The sequence below is a fragment of the Pan paniscus genome, chromosome 19 (assembly GCF_029289425.2).
Source record: "Pan paniscus chromosome 19, NHGRI_mPanPan1-v2.0_pri, whole genome shotgun sequence".
NCBI classification, from domain to species: Eukaryota; Metazoa; Chordata; class Mammalia; order Primates; family Hominidae; genus Pan; species Pan paniscus.
Window position 1 is genome coordinate 36549173 of NC_073268.2, and position 15893 is coordinate 36565065.

Genomic DNA, 15893 nt, shown 5'->3' on the forward strand with positions numbered 1-15893 from the left:
ATTTGGTTTGTGCTACTCTCTATTACTTGACATATGCCTGAAACACTGAGTCAATATATCAGTGATTTAAACAAAATAGTTTATTGCTTCCATGTAAGAGTAGGAATAGAAACAGTCCAAACTGATATAGGGTCTCCAGGGTGTCCTATAATCTGGACCCTACCAGCCATTCACTCTGTCAGCCCTAGCATGCTGTCTACATTTCCATGGTTTGAGGTGGTCACCACCACATCTTTGTTGGAACCGGCAGGAAGGCAGAAAGAGGAAAGAGAAAACAGGCTTCCTGACTTCGCTTCCTCCCACTCTCTCTGTTTGTTTGTTTGTTTCTTTCTTTCTTTCATTCAGACAGGGTCTTGCCCCATCACCCAGGCTGGAGTGCAGTAGCACAATCATGGCTCACTGCAGCCTACACGTCCTGGGTTCAAGTAATCCTTCCACCTCAGCTTCCCCAGTAGCTAGACTACAGGTGGGCATCACCATGCCCTGCTAATTTCTTTTTTTACTTTTTGCAGAGACAAAGTCTCATTATGTTGTGCAGGCTGGTATCAAACTCCTGGGCTCAAGTGATCCACCTGCTTCTGCCTCCCAATTACAAGTGTGAGCCACCACGCCCAGCTGCTTTCTTTTGTAAGATACAACATGGAAGTTGCTCCCATCACATCTCTTTCCATCCTATTCTCAGGACCTAGTCACATGGCCAGATCTATACAAAGGAGACTAGGAGAGGTAGATCTTATTTGGGTAACTATCTAAGGCCAAAATTTCTATTACCAGAGAAGGAGAGCGCAGATATGGGGCTGTGGAGAGGGCAGGGACAAGTTGTATGCCTGCCACACTTTTATATGGCATTCGTCAGGGATACTTTAGTCTTAGCTTTTTCATTGTTTTGTTTTGTTTTGTTTTTTGAGATGGAGTGTCCCTCTGTCGGCCAGGCTAGAGTGAAGTGGTGCGATCTCGGCTCACTGCAACCTCCACCTCCCGGGTTCAAGCAATTCTCCTGCCTCAGCCTCCTGAGTAGCCGGGACTATAGGCGCCCACCACCACGCCAGGCCAATTTTTGTATTTTTAGTACAGTCGAGGTTTCACCATGTTGGCCAGGATGGTCTCGATCTCCTGACCTCGTGATCCACCCGCCTCAGCCTCCCAAAGTATTGGGATTACAGGCGTGAGCCACTACGCCTGGCCTAGCTTTCTCGTTGTAAAATAGGAATAATCATGTTCACCTTATAGGATGATGATGTTACTGGAAAGAGGTCCCGATCCAGACCCCAGGAGCGGGTTCTTGGATCTTGTGCAAGAAAGAATTTGAGGCGATTCCATAGAGTAAAGTGAAAGCAAGTTTATCAAGAAAGCGAAGGAATAAAAAAAAATGGCTACTCCATAGGCAGAGCAGCAGCTTAGACTGCTGGACTAAGGATACTTATAGTTATTTATTTTTTTCTTTTTTTTTTGAGACAAAATCTCGCTCTGTCTACCAGGCTGGTGTGCAGTGGCACAATCTCAGCTCACTGCAACCTCCGCCTCCTGGGTTCAAGTAAGTCTCCTGCCTCAGCCTCCTGAGTAGCTGGGATTACAGTCACATGTCACCATGCCTGGCTAATTTTTGTATTTTTAGTAGAGGCTGGGTTTTGCCATGTTGGCCAGGCTGGTCTTGAACTCCTGACCTGAAGTGACCCACCCGCCTTGGCCTTCCAAAATGCTGGGATTACAGGTGTGAGCCACCACATCCAGCTAGTTATTTCTTGATTATATGCCAAGCAAGGGGTGGATTATTTCTGAGTTTTCCTGGAAAGGGGTGGGCAATTCCCAGAACTGAGGGTTCCTTTCCCTTTTAGACCATATAGGGTAATTTCCTGACATGGCCGTGGCATTTCTAAACTGTCATGGCACTGGTGGGAGTGTCTTTTAGCATACTAGTGCATTATAATTAGCATTTAATGAGCAGTGAGGACCACCAGAGGTCACTCTCATCGCCATCTTGGATTTGGTGGGATTTGACTGGTTTCTTTACCGCATGCTGTTTTATCAGCAAGGTCTTTGTGACCCCCTATCTCATCCTGTGACTTAGAATGCCTAACCTCCTGGGAATGCAGCCCAGTAAGTCTCAGGCTTATTTTACCCAGCACCTATTCAAGATGGAGTTGCTCTTGTTCAAACGCCTCTGACAGTGGTGAGTACTGAATGAGAAAACAGTTGTGATTATGCCTGACATAGTGTCTGGCATACAAAAAGATGGCCAAAAGTGTTAGTGTCCTTTCTTCCCTTTCTTTTCTGGAGACAGTTCCCCATAATATCCAAATGATAATACGCTTGATCTATTTTTTTTCCTTCCAAGGTATAGTTGTTATTGAATTACTTGCAATTGTCAAATCATAGGTGGTCATCTTATCTTTCCTCTGAGAGTAGGAGTCCTTTCATGGCAGAGGCTGTATCTTGCACAACTTGGATCTTATAGCATGCCTTGTACACAGATATTCAATCAATAGTTGCTAAACGAATACGTGGGTGAAGAAGAGAAGAATCTTTTCATCATGTCATCACTGTGTCTCTATGGAGTGGGATTTATCAATTACATTGAGGCAACAACACAAATGTATCAGCATTATCCAGGTTGTGGTCCCACAAAATGTTGGTGCAGTATGGAACATGCACACTCTCATCCCCGCCTTCTGGTGATGCACTGGAGCCAGGGAAGGGTCAGGTCTGGGACAGGATGACTCTCTTCCCAAAACACATGTCACAGCACAACTGCACCACAACCATCTTCTCCCTCTTTCCTCTGACTCTCCATCATAAGGAGAACTCACTCTCCCCTTCATAATTGCAGACATACTTCTTGAAAGTTAGAATGCAAGTATTTGGGGAAGAGGAAAATGGCCGTGATGGTCAACATTTTATAGAGTCTTGAATCTGCTCTCCTGGCACCTTTTGGTCATCTGGTTTGGGTGTAGGGGGGAAACTGCCCCTCACCTTGTGAAACAGTTTTACAATTTGATGATGCCAAGCCAGCTGGCCCCAGAGAGATGTATTACCATGACAAATGTAAGATCACCTAGTGGTTAGCCACTTGACCTGAACTTGTTATGTCTGGACACTCATGCTGAGGGCGATTGCACCCCGGAAATCAGAGACTCATAGACCCGCCTTGGTTGCTGGTTTTTCCCATTTTCTTCAGTCTCCTAGACCTAGGCAGGGTTATCAGCTCCTTTCCTATTCATGCCTGGCATTTCCTTGCTCTGTGCTCTCCTGGGGCTGGGATGCTTTCAGTGGATCCTGCCCCTCCCTCCCCAAGCCAGGAGGGGCCCTGGCCTCTATGACAGCAAATCCATTGCACCACTTAAGTTTAATTAGAGCACAATGACTGATGATTAGTTTACACATCAAAGCACTGAAACAATTCAACAAATTGGCCCCATCCCAAAGCCCAGCGCAGGAGCTGGCCTTGAACTCAGAGGCTCTGCCTGCTGGGGCAGGGGAGCTAGCAATGAAAGCTTGGGAGCCCCATGCAGAGGTGCACAGAAGGAGTTCTGCTTCTGCAGTGAAGAAATGGATCCCAGCTGTTTCCAACCCTAATTGTGCTCAGCGTCTCTCTCACCTTGGCTTTCCACCTCCATGCCCTCCCTTGGCTGCTGCTTAAAGTTTACGTGTAGTTGACTCTAAATTATTTGGGGACTGATTATTCAGTCCATGGGTTATCCAAACCCTTTGCTAATCCTTTCTTTTTTTGCCCTGTTACTCTCCAAGTGGGATTTTTGACTGTTCATTAGGACACCTACCAGGGAATTAGAGCAAAAAGCAAATGAGTTAATCTTCTTCAAACCAGGCCACTTGGCTACCAGCCATTTTTTTGTTTGAGGTTTGGTGGGGGAAGGAGATAGAAATTATAGGTTGCAATGAGGTAAATGGATTATTTCTGGGTCTCCTTCATGCACACTCTACCCATTCCATGTGGATGACCAAGAGGCAGCTGTACACATGAAAGCACTCTGCATTAGACTGTCTTTGCCTTTTATTACATTTTTCAGATTTCTTCTTGTCATGCTGGGGCCCCAGAGATGCTGCCTGTGTCCTGGGAGAGGTAAGCAGTTTGGTTCCTCTGGCTCAGAAGAATAGTTTGTTCATACTAATGATCAGTGAAAAAGCAAACAAACAAAAGTCCCTAAAGGTTCACCCAGTATCTGAGCCAAATTGACCTTCATACCTGGTCCTGCACACATTCCCATCAAAACAATTGGTGTCCTGCTCCAAGGTCGTTACCGTCGAAGTCGATGGCAGAGGAGACTTAAATCTAGATCTTCCTCATAGCCCTTATCCCTGAGGACTATATGATCTTTCTCATTGTCGGAAGAGAACAGAGCTGTGGCTACATGAAAATCTCATGGAGCACAAAGGCTCAGGCCTCCTTCCTGAACAATTGATGGCGGCGTGCTGCATGGTGGGATTCTAGTTCCCTCGCTGTGGGCCTTGGGGGTGAGCAGGCATCAGCCTTACTGCTGTGATGTGGGCAGACAGATGAATGCTGGCTGCCTCTAGCACAGGACAGTGGGCAGGAGCTGAACTGGGTTCAGGCTGCTATAAGCAAAGCACTTCAGAAGGAGGGTGACTCTGTGTGATTAGCATAAACCAGGAGTCTATTGATCTGGCTGATTAGAAAGTCTTCCAAGGCACCAGGGTAATTAGCACGATGTACAGAGTAGCAGTTATCAGCTTCATTGCTTAATTAACTATGTAAATATCTTTCTAAATGACATTTTATAATCCTGATTAGACCCTCTAGCATTTGCCCTGTTCGCTGCTAATTCCTTCCCAGATGTACGGATAGTCGGATAGTCGTCTTTCTTCCATCCCTGACATCACATTTCTGCATCACATACCATAAAGCAATTGTACACGCCCCACATCTCCTCTTTTGTATCTAACTAAGGGGTCTGCTCTGCCTTCATCTCTCCAGCCCGAAATATACAGTCTGCCAAATGAATTGCCAATTAAAAGTACTTAATTAAATGTGAAAGGGGAGTTCTATCATGTGCTGGATTTTGAACTATTTTTTATTTATGTGCTTAGCAGGATAAGTCATCTTAAATTAGCATCACATTTTTTCCTCTGAAGAGCATGTGAGAAATGAGGCTATTAGGAGGAGAGGTTTAACACAATATTTGTGTATACTAGTCATGGGTGCAAAGACTCATCCCAAACGCATATGTTGCTTTGGCAAGCAGAGTTGTTCTTCATATTTATTTTATTTCCTTATCATTTCTGGTTGAATTAATGTTTCCCATAGAATATTTGGCCTGCCTAATCAGACATATGTGCAGGGAACTTGGTTGTTTTATTTAATTTTTACTTGAACGTCACCTATTATTTTCAGTATCAGAGCCATACTAAAAGATTATTTTTCCGTGTCTAAGTTCCAAATGGCATACACACAAATCCTTATGGAGCTCTGTGGGTGGAAAGTTCAGAGTTCAGAGGCTCCTACTCTCACTGGAAAGAATGTCCCAAAGCTTTCCATTCCTGGAGGCCTGATGATTTCGGCTGGTGGATTATTCACTTTTGGTCTTGTTGCACCCACTAACTGCATGATGGCCAAGGCAGTTACACATCTATAAAGTCTGGGGGGAGAGTAAAAAATAAGGAATTTGGTGTAAACCAGTGCATATTATACTGGTAAAATAGTAGGAAAGGCAAAAATGAATTTTGGAGGAATTTGCTGTAGGTTTTAATTAACCATCTTGCCCTTGTTCCCCATTATCATTGATTTGTGTGATAAGTGCCAATTATATGTGTCATAAGTATACTCCATTTTGCTGAAGACAAGAGATCTTATGTGTGATGCAAATAAGGGTTCTCAGAATGCTAATTTTGTAATGAGCCGAGGCATTCTTCAAGGAGTTTATAGTCTAGAGGGGGAATAAAACATGTGCATAAATAATTATAATGCAAAGTAGAAAACTGGCATGTCATGAGACAGCACAGAGAGAATTATGGCCAAAAAAAAGGGTGGAGAAATAAATTATAGTTGAGAGATGTGGGAAGGCCTGTTTGAAGGTTGAGGGAAATTGGCATAAAAGCAAATTGAGAGTATTAGGTGTGGTTTCCAAAAGAGGAGAACAGCAGGGAGAAAACACAGAGGTGGGACAGCAAGACATTTAAGTGAGGAACAAGAAGAGGTTTGCCAGGGCCATTGTGGGAGGGATGTGAAGCAGGAAAGCCCCGCAGGTAAGGCTACAAAGGTAAGTCAGGATGCGGTCACCGTCATGCAGACCCTGGAATCCAAGACTAAAACACCTGCACCGCTGGCTGCAGACCAGGGATCCACAAACATTTCTTTTGGAAATGGTCAGACAGTAAATCTTTTTTTTTTTTTTTGAGGCAGTCTCCCTCTGTCACCTAGGCTGGAGTGCAGCGATGGGATCTGCTCACTGCAGCCTCCGCCTCCTGGTTTCAAGTGATTCTCGTACCTCAGCCTCCTGGGTAGCTGGGATTACAAGCGTGCGCCACCTTGCCCAGCGAATTTTTGTAATTTTAGTAGAGACAGAGTTTCACCATGTTGACCAGGCTGGTCTTGAACTCCTGGGGTCAAGTGATCCTCCCACCTCGGCCTTCCAAAGTGCTGGGATTATAGGCATGAGCCACTGTGCCTGGCCCAGAGAGTAAATCTTTTAGGCTGTGTGAGCCATATTGTTTCTGTCACAGTAACTCAGCTCTGCCATTGTAGCACAAATGCAGCTATAAACAATACATAAATAAATGGGCATTGCTATGATAAAACGTTACTTATGGATACTGAGATATGAATTTTATATATTTCTCACATGTCACAAAATGTTCTTTTGATTTTACTGTCTTCTACTATTGGAGTAGGCAGGGGCATGAAGCTGTAACCATCTCTTAACCTCTGAGTTTTCTTTATCCTTGGCCATATCCCCATCACCACAGAGGGCCAAGTGTTGACTGAGCTTGGATTCAGTGGTTAAAGCTGCAAAGTCAGTGCGTTGAGTGACTATGATGGTGCATGCGTACATCAGTGGTTGTTACCAGGACCAAGCTTCAGTGCGCAGCACTAGGGTAACATTCAAGCTGCGTGCTCCTGACAGACTCTAATGCTATTTGGTATTTAAAAAGAAATACCTGGCTGGATGCATTGACTCACTCCTGCAATCCCAGCGCTTTGGGAGGCCGAGAAGGGGAGATCAATTGAGATCAGGAGTTTGAGAATAGCCCGGACAACAAGGTGAAACCCATCTCTACTAAAGATACAAAAATTAACTGGGCGTGGTGGTGTACATCTGTAATTCCAGCTACTCGGGAGGCTGAGGCAGGAGAATCGCTTGAACCCAGGAGGCGGAGGTTGCAGATTGTGTCATTGCACTCCAGCCTGGGCAACAGAGCAAGACCGTCTCAATTTAAAAAAAAAAAAGAAAGAAAGAAAGAAAAAGAAAAGAAAAGAAATATGTAAGTCAAGAGTTTTGACAAACCATGTGTAGTAAATGAGGTATGCAGCCCTCTATTTTATGAAACCCAAGCTTTGGTACAATACATACTGGCATCCCTAAACCACCTTCCCTGGGCTGAATTAGGTCTTTCTCTACATCAATAGGCTAATAATAACTCCCATCCACTTCCTGGGTAAGGTTCTGTAGTTCCCAGCAAATGGTTTTCTTCTTCCTCACCTTCTCTACCCCCTCACTGCTCCAACCTGCTTTGCAGGGGAAAAAGGTGGAATGAGAGTGGGTTCAGCCTGGTGGGCCAGTGGGAAGCCTCTTAGCCCCCTCCAGCTCTCTTTCCAATTCAGATACCCTGAGAGTTAACACAGAGGTTGGGGAGGCCAGTTGACCTCCAGTTGAAATGTTGAACCAGCTTTTCCCTTGGTGAGCTGGATCAAAGCAGTTATCTATCTCATTTCCAAATATACCTGATGTAACAAAGGGTTTGTTGAAAACATCAAATAATCCATCTTGAATTGATTTTTGTATAAGGTGTAAGGAAAGGATCCAGTTTCAGCTTTCTACATATGGCTAGCCAGTTTTCCCAGCACCATTTATTAAATAGGGAATCCTTTCCCCATTGCTTGTTTTTCTCAGGTTTGTCAAAGATCAGATAGTTGTAGATATGTGGCATTATTTCTGAGGGCTCTGTTCTGTTCCATTGATCTATATCTCTGTTTTGGTACCAGTACCATGCTGTTTTGGTTACTGTAGCCTTGTAGTATAGTTTGAAGTCAGTTAGTGTGATGCCTCCAGCTTTGTTCTTTTGGCTTAGGATTGACTTGGCAATGCGGGCTCTTTTTTGGTTCCATATGAACTTTAAAGTAGTTTTTTCCAATTCTGTGAAGAAAGACATTGGTAGCTTGAAGGGGGTGGCATTGAATCTGTAAATTACCTTGGGCAGTATGGCTATTTTCACGATATTGATTCCCTAAAACCATAAAAACCCTAGAAGAAAACCTAGGCATTACCATTCAGGACATAGGCATGGGCAAGGACTTCATGTCTAAAACACCAAAAGCAATGGCAACAAAAGACAAAATTGACAAATGGGATCTAATTAAACTAAAGAGCTTCTGCACAGCAAAAGAAACTACCATCAGAGTGAACAGGCAACCTACAGAATGGGAGAAAATTTTCGCAACCTGCTCATCTGACAAAGGGCTAATATCCAGAATCTACAATGAACTCAAACAAATTTACAAGAAAAAAACAAACAACCCCATCAAAAAGTGGGCGAAGGACATGAACAGACACTTCTCAAAAGAAGACATTTATGCAGCCAAAAAACACATGAAAAAATGCTCATCATCACTGGCCATCAGAGAAATGCAAATCAAAACCACAATGAGATACCATCTCACACCAGTTAGAATGGCAATCATTAAAAAGTCAGGAAACAACAGGTGCTGGAGAGGATGTGGAGAAATAGGAACACTTTTACACTGTTGGTGGGACTGTAAACTAGTTCAACCATTGTGGAAGTCAGTGTGGTGATTCCTCAGGGATCTAGAACTGGAAATACCATTTGACCCAGCCATCCCATTACTGGGTATATACCCAAAGGACTATAAATCATGCTGCTATAAAGACACATGCACACGTATGTTTATTGCGGCATTATTCACAATAGCAAAGACTTGGAACCAACCCAAATGTCCAACAATGATAGACTGGATTAAGAAAATGTGGCACATATACACCATGGAATACTATGCAGCCATAAAAAATGATGAGTTCATGTCCTTTGTAGGGACATGGGTGAAATTGGAAATCATCATTCTCAGTAAACTATCGCAAGAACAAAAAACCAGACACCGCATATTCTCACTCATAGGTGGGAATTGAACAATGAGATCACATGGACACAGGAAGGGGAATATCACACTCTGGGGACTGTTGTGGGGTGGGGGAAGTGGGGAGGGATAGCATTGGGAGATATACCTAATGCTAGATGACAAGTTAGTGGGTGCACCGCACCAGCATGGCACATGTATACATATGTAACTAACCTGCACAATGTGCACATGTACCCTAAAACTTAAAGTATAATAATAAAAAACAAACAAACAAACAAAGTTTACAAAGAAAAAAAAATCAAATAAAATGTATTTTTTACTGAATTTGAAATGATGTATTTATGCTTGAGTAAAATTTATCTAATTTATCTCCTTCCCTTTCATCTTTCCTGCCACCTCTTCCCTTATCCAGAAAAGTCTTTTTTTTTCTTTTTTTTTCCTTGAGACAGAGTCTTGCTCTGTCACCCAGGCTGGAGTGCAATGGTGCGATCTTGGCTCACTGCAACCTCCGCTTCCTGGGTTCAAGCGATTCGCCTGCCTCAGCCTCCTGAGTAGCTGGGATTGCAGGTGTGCACCACCAAGCCCAGCTAATTTTTGTATTTTTAGTAGAGACGGGGTTTCACCATGTTGGCCAGGCTGGTCTCGAACTCCTGATCTCGTGATCTCCCAGCCTTGGCCTCTCAAGGTGCTAGGATTACAGGAGTGAGCTACTGTGCCCAGTCTCTTTTTCTTTTTTTGTTTTAAATTGAGGCAGGGTCTTCCTCTGTCACCCGGATTGGAGTGCAGTGGTGCAATCACAGCTCACTGCAGCCTTGACGTCCTAGGTTCGAATGATCCTCCCACCTCAGACTGCTGATTAACTGGGACCACAGACATATGCCACCACGCCCAGCTAAATATTTTAATTTTTTGTAGAGACAAGAGTCCCACTTGGTTGCCCAGGCTGGTCTTGAACTCCTGGGCTGAAGTGATCCTTCTGTCTCAGCCCCGCGATGTGCCGGGATTACAGTCATGAACCACCTCGCCCAGCCAGAAAAGCCTTTAATTTTAACATTGAACAATGTATGGCGAGGAAGAGGTTAATCAGGTGACTAACTCACTTTACAACATTTTAAGGGACAGAAAATGAGCTATTACTTGTGACAACATGGAAGTCATTGAAAACCTTGTTAAGCAGTTTCAGTGGCACGAGAGAGATGGAAACCAACTATATTGGCTGACGGGTAAATGGGGGAATGGTAAGTGAGAAATTAAGGCTTCCCTTGTAGACAACTCTAATGACGGCTTCTTGTCACTTAGATCTCAGTTTAAATGTCACCTCTTTGGAGTGATCTACAGTAGCCATCTGGTGAAGACCACATGACCACATTTTATTTCTCTGCAAAGCACTCACTTATGACCTGATCATGTCTTCTTTCTTTCTTTGTTTTCTCTGCTCCTAAGACACCACACATGCACACTGATCAAATGGATTTTATTTATTCTGTCTCCCCAGAACCTAGAAAACTGCTTGGTACCTGGTAGGTGTTCGTTTTTTGAATGAAAGGATAAAAGCTTGGCTATAAGGGAGAGTAGAGAAATAGAAATCTATCTGGTAGGGGATATGGAGCAATCTCATATGGGTGTGGGATGTGGATATGTGTGCTTTCTGTTAATTTGTTTTAATGGGAACCCCTAGCCCATTGCTTGTCTGACTTTGATGTGCCTGGGAACCATCTTGGGATCTTGCTAAATGCAGATTTTGATTCTGCAGGCCCAGGTGGGAGATTCTGCATTTCTAACAAGCTCCCAGGTGAGGCCCAGGCTGCTGATCCATGAATCCCATTTTGAGTAGCAAGTCCCTGGATCACATTGGTATGTTGCTTAGAATGAACAGGTGGAAAGGGGGTGATTAATGAAGCAGGAGAGAGGGGATAACTCTACGAGCAAAGATTTGAGGAACACACAGGGATTGAATCCAGAGAACCAGCAGAAGGACCGGTTTTTTTTTCTTTTTCTTTTTTTTTTTTTTTTTTGAGATGGAGTTTTGTTCTTGTTGCCCAGGCTGGAGTGCAATGGCGTGATCTCGGCTCACCGCAACCTCTGCCCACTGCAACCTCCGCCCACTGCAACCTCCGCCTCCTGGGTTCAAGCGATTCTCCTGCCTCAGCCTGCCCAGTAGCTGGGATTAAAGGCATGTGCCACCATGCTCGGCTAATTTTGTATTTTTAGTAGAGATGGGGTTTCTCCATGTTGGTCAGGCAGGTCTCAAACTCCTGACCTGAGGTTATCTGCCTGCCTTGGCCTCCCAAAGTCCTGGGATTACAGGCATGAGCCACCGCGCCCAGCCAAGGACCGGTTTTTCAAAGGCAGAAGGAAACTTTCCACAGCATATCAGGAAAGAAGGGGAAGGAGTGAGAAGAAGATCTGATGATGTCTATCTTTCAGTGAGGTCCTCTGCTGAGAGTGAGGGTGGAGGTGGGGTGTAGGAGTTCTGAGAAACAGAGTTATTTTCTTCCCAGGCAACATCCATTATGCCTTTGAGGATTGGATCATAAATTTAAAGTAAAACCCATCAGCTTTGTTGTGTAATTTTCTCAGCATTAATCTGCTTGGGTGCAGGTTGGAGAAGGAGGATGGTAGATTCATCCAGAGTGAGTGTGACAGAGGCCAAGAGGAACCAGGGAGTTGAGGGTGTTGGTAAGAGAGTGATTTTAATGGTGGACCACAGGAAGTGAGGCCTAGGCACTGGGTGGGATACTGCTACTCAGTCCCAGCTCTCACTCATGGGGCTCTAGTGCAGAGAGAGATATGACTGATATAATAACACAAATGCGTATCTATCTACATGTACCCACACATATATATGTATGTATTATGTGTAAATGTCCATGTATATGTAACTACCACAACTGTCAGTGCCCCACCCTTGCGCCTTACCACTGCAGTATACCCGGCTGATTTCCAACTGCCAGCATCTGTATCTCTTTGCCTGAGATCATGGCAGGCCAGAAGTACCAGGGAGTTAGTGCCCCCGAGAGCATCGTTTGACCTGTAACAAACAGGAATTGGTGTATAAATACCCCAGGGTGGGATAACCAAGGTGTGGGTTCCACACTGTTTCCCCAGCAGGACGAAGCTCAGTGGTCCCTGGTGGTAACTTGCTTGGGAAGGCTCTCTTTACAGGCTGCCTTCTTTTCCTTGCCTCACTTCCCCCCTTCCTTCCTTCCTTCCTTCCTTCCTTTCTTTCTTTTCTTTTCTTTCTTTTTTTTTTTTTTTTTTATGATGGAGTTTCACTCTTGTCGCTCAGGCTGGAGTGTAAGGGCGCACTCACTACAACCTCCGCCTCCTGGGTTCAAACGATTCTCCTGACTCAGCCTCCCGAGTAGCTGGGATTACAAGCTATCACCACCATGCCTGGCTAGTTAATTTTTGTATTTTTAGGAGAGATGGGGCTCTCATCATGTTGACCAGGCTGGCTTGAACTCCTGATCTCAGGAGATCCACCCACTTTGGCCTCCCAAAGTGCTGGGATTACAGGTGTGAGCCACGGTACCCAGCCTCACTTCCCTATTTTCTCACTTAGTGTTTTCTAGAACCACCTTTCAAATGAACTAGTTGTTCTCAAATCCTTGCTTTGGGGGCTTCTCTGGGGGGAATCCAAATTGAGGTATATGTAACTATAAATTGTGATGCATGCCATGGAGAAAAGTACAGTCTACTCTTTGGGTGGGGGGACCTGCTCCATTATGGGGTGGGAATGTGGATGTCAGGGAAGGCGAGGAAGAGATCTATTAGCTAGGATCTAAAGGAGGAGCAGGGCAGAAGGACACGATACAATGAGTGTCTGAAAGGCCACTGTGGCTGCCACAGAGGATGGGGACATGGATGGAAGCTTAAGAGGCCAGACCCTGGAGGGCCTCATAGGACATGGTAAGGAGTTTGGCGTATGTATTCAGAGAACACGGAGAAGTCATTAAGGGGACTACAGCAGGACAGCGACAAGACTATATCTGTCTCTAACCATAGTGGAGAAGGACAGGAGAGCCCGCATGGCAGGGATAGAGTTCAGAGGCCTCCGCTATGACCCAGGGTCTTGCATGGAGTTTTGCACATGAAGGAGTCTCAACAGATGTTTGCTGAAGTGGAAGGTAACTATTAACCATGTAGTTGACTGACCAGAACACCCAATTTCCTGGCCAAGCCGATAAATGATTTCCCTTCATTAATGTTGCCTTTTTTTTTTTTCTGGGCTGCTACACTTAAAACTCTATCATCCCTTTCTCTTGGGGACAGCATCAACAGGATAACTCCCTTCTACTTTTACTTATTCTCCACTTCCCTCATTTTCACTTTCTTCTTTCTCTCCTTCTCCTCTTCACCCCTTTGTCTCTCCTCTTTCTTCAAATAATTCTATTTAATAAAGTTGATTATTTCTTACAGTCTCCATTCCTATTAATGGTGGCATGTAATTCTTGTCTCTGGACATCTCAAGACACTGCAGATATAGTCAGTGGAAACAGAATTACACTTTGTGAGCAAGGTAATTTTAAGTGGATCTTTAGTCAAATGCTGTCAAAATGCAAAAAAGAAGAATGTTCCTTTGGTAATATTGCCACATACACATCCAGCATGCACTTGAAATTTTTATGAAAAAGAAATTCCATTCCAAAGGTGATTCATACAAAACATTATGTGTATGTGTGTATGTTATTTACAATTTGAAATCATGAGACATAGAACATATTTTCAAGAGATAAAAAAAGTGGGGACATATTCAGAGATAACATACATCTGATCACCAATGTGGTTTCACATGTGGTCACTGTTAATAAATTACTACAGAACACACTAGAAACAGAGAATGACATATACCAGTCAGCAAAGTTGGATTTATGGTGCTGCAGAAAGTAACATAGTATGGAGGACCAGGAAGGCTGAAACCCAGCCCATAAATTAATCTCCAAGTGTATGTTGTAAATAGTCACAATTGTACCCTTTTTCCTCTTGTGTTCCCTTTTATAAAAATATTGAAATCCTTGCTCATCCCTTTCTTTTGCCCAGCAATTAAAGAAAAACAAACTAGATGTCTGAGATTTCACATAACCTTTCATACCCAATATTTTTATTGTCTTAAAACAAATCTTGAGTAGTCAGCAAGAGTTGTGTTTTGCAATACGCTGGGGTAAGGAAGATCTGTTCACCCCATTTTCCATTTTCGCCCCTGGTGTCCTCTTCTGGCATATTCACCCATCACCCCATGGCCCTCACCCTGTGTTCTGGCAGGATTTGAGACATGCAAATTGCAAACTGGTAAATAGCAGCTTTGCATATTTTGAATAGAAGAGAACAACGTGGTACCACTCATTCTGTTCTCAGGGAAATCTGAGATAATGGGGAGCAAGATCGAGGGCAGACCGAGGGTCTTAAGTATTTTCTTAAAAGTGTTTATTATGCTTATTAAACCTATTGTACACTGATGAATTAATTTGAATTATTTACATGGTCAACCTTGGAGACAATAACCTGATTTAATCAGAGGATGCAAACGTTATCATTTCTCTCTGAAATCTAAAAACAGGTTTAAACTGGAAACGTCAGGACTTCTTGTATCTTTCCCTACAAATACTGGTTACAAATCTGCAGTTGTCAGGCTAAATGACATAATGTCAGAAATCAAGAGAATGTGGTGTATTTCTTAGGAAAGTCAATAAACTCCCCTGTGCGAACATGTCCCCTGGACAGTGGGTGACTAATTTCTCAAGTAAAAGGTCTTTCTATTTTGTTTATCTGTAAATATCATGCACTGTCTGACATAAGGGGGTTCATCTGCTAAAATTTCAGTGTATAGGAAAATGACATGGTAAAAATGGTTGGGGTTTTATCAGATTATGAGACTGGTGTCATTTTAAGTGAATGTTTGGACTAGTAAAAATTATTTCATTTTACTATTGAAGCTGTAAGAACCTAAGGTTGCTGTCAAGTTAAAAGGTTCAAATTCAATTATTTTCAAATCTAGGTTTCCATTGTGACTTGGAAAAAAAATTAGAGATTATTGTTCAAATCTCTCCTGCTTTGGATTTTTTTTTCTTAGTGTTTGGATGTTTATAAGAAATTTTTGTGAAAGTTAAAATCTTGTGCGTTTGTAAAATTGGAAGAGGCACAAGTGATTCTGAAGGTGGAGCCTTTCAGAGGTAAAGCAAACAGCTTGCATCTTCAATATTTTATGAGATCTAGGTATTAGAACCATGTTTCTGATTCAGGAATACAGCGATCTAGGAACAAAAGGGAGATGAGACTACAGAACAGACTGTGAAATTTCTTAAAATTATTAAATGATCCTAAGACTGAGCACAGGAGTGGATGATGTTACTGCAGATTGTTCTTAATAAGGGCTTTAAAAGCTTAATGATTTATTGATTGGCTCTGCACTAATGACGTGCCCTTGATTATGCATGTGTAAATAAGAGGGCTGATTTATGAGGGTACAGTTGTATCTTTCAGATATATTTGTCCAAGTCTACATCTTTAAAATAAATGGAAGTAATTATCTGAATATTTCAAGGGAGGGAACCCCACCTTCCCATCCCCCACCCCCGATTTGAGGGAAGTCTAGTATGTTAGGTGA